This window comes from Aplysia californica, unplaced genomic scaffold, assembly GCF_000002075.1.
Source record: "Aplysia californica isolate F4 #8 unplaced genomic scaffold, AplCal3.0 scaffold01094, whole genome shotgun sequence".
Lineage (NCBI taxonomy): Eukaryota > Metazoa > Mollusca > Gastropoda > Aplysiida > Aplysiidae > Aplysia > Aplysia californica.
Window position 1 is genome coordinate 113,492 of NW_004798364.1, and position 1,434 is coordinate 114,925.

Below are 1,434 nucleotides of genomic sequence, written 5' to 3' on the forward strand. Positions count from 1 at the left end.
GCACAAGGTCTGCTTCGACTATCAAGGCACCCCGGAAATAGCAGGTCACAAGAGTGTGACAAACATACAAAAGAAGTAGAGGAAAATGACAATAGGGTAAGGATTAGGAAAGGAAAAGTAGCAGTTCCCAGTTACAGTTCAGGCACAGTTATGAGCGTGACGTTGAGGGGGGAGGGAGGGGGGACGGGGGAGGAGGTCAAGTGAGTAAGTATTGTTTCCTGACCCCATTAAGGTGTGCCAGGTCAAAGGTGAGGCACACGTCACAAGCTATCATACTGTCACTTGTTTTCCCGGCAACATTAAAGTGTTCCAGGGAAAAGTGTGACTAAAGGCCACACGCTGTCATAGTGATAATTTCTTGGAAGAAGCTAGCCGTACTTAATATTGATGGCTGAATTGTAAATGAAATTTTTAGTTTGCAATGCCTAAAGTATTTGTATTTCAGACAAAACCAAACGATGCCTTACTGACTTGCATGTATTTGAACCTGAATAATTACTAGATCTAGATATAATGAGACCTGTATACTAAACAGGCTTGAGTCGATAGGGCCAAACCTAGATCTAAGTACGGCTAGCCACTTCGTAATTTCTTTCCTGGCCCCAGTAAGATGTGCTAGGTAAACGTTTCGGTACAAGCCACAGGGTATCAACATGTCCATTTTTTTCTGACCCCATTACGGCGTGCTAGGTCAAAGTTGGGGAGCAAGCCGCAAGATATCATAATGTCAATTTATTCTTATTTTTTTCATAGTAGAGGGTTTTACGGCGCTCGCAACTGCATAAGGTCATATGAGCGGCAAGGGGTGGGTGTTAACAGAGAAGTCTTTACAGGGAATCAGACTTAGACTGCTCACCTCTCTAGCTTCAACAGCACAAGGTCTGCTTCGACTATCAAGGCACCCCGGAAATAGCAGGTCACAAGAGTGTGACAAACATACAAAAGAAGTAGAGGAAAATGACAATAGTAAGGATTAGGAAAGAAAAAGGAGCAGTTCCCTGTTGTAGATCAGGCACAGTTATGAACGTGACATGAGTCAGCCGATTTACAATTCTACTATGCTTGAACGAGAACTGTCCCCCTTTTGGAATGGCCTAAAGACACTACAGTCAGTGGCACTGCCCCGGGGGGAATGGCCTAAAGACACTACAGTCAGTGGCACTGCCACGTGAGGAAATGTCAATTTCTTTCCTGGCTCCATTAAGGTGCGCTAGATAAAAGTTTGGGTACAAGTTGCAAGGTATCACAATATCGTAATGTCAACTTTTTCCTGACGCCATTAATGTAGGTTTGAGTGTGATCTACAATATATCGTAATGTCAACTTGTTCATCTGACGCCATTAATGTAGGTTTGAGTGTGATCTACAATGTATCGTAATGTCAACTTGTTCATCTGACGCCATTAATGTAGGTTTGAGTGCGATCTACAATGG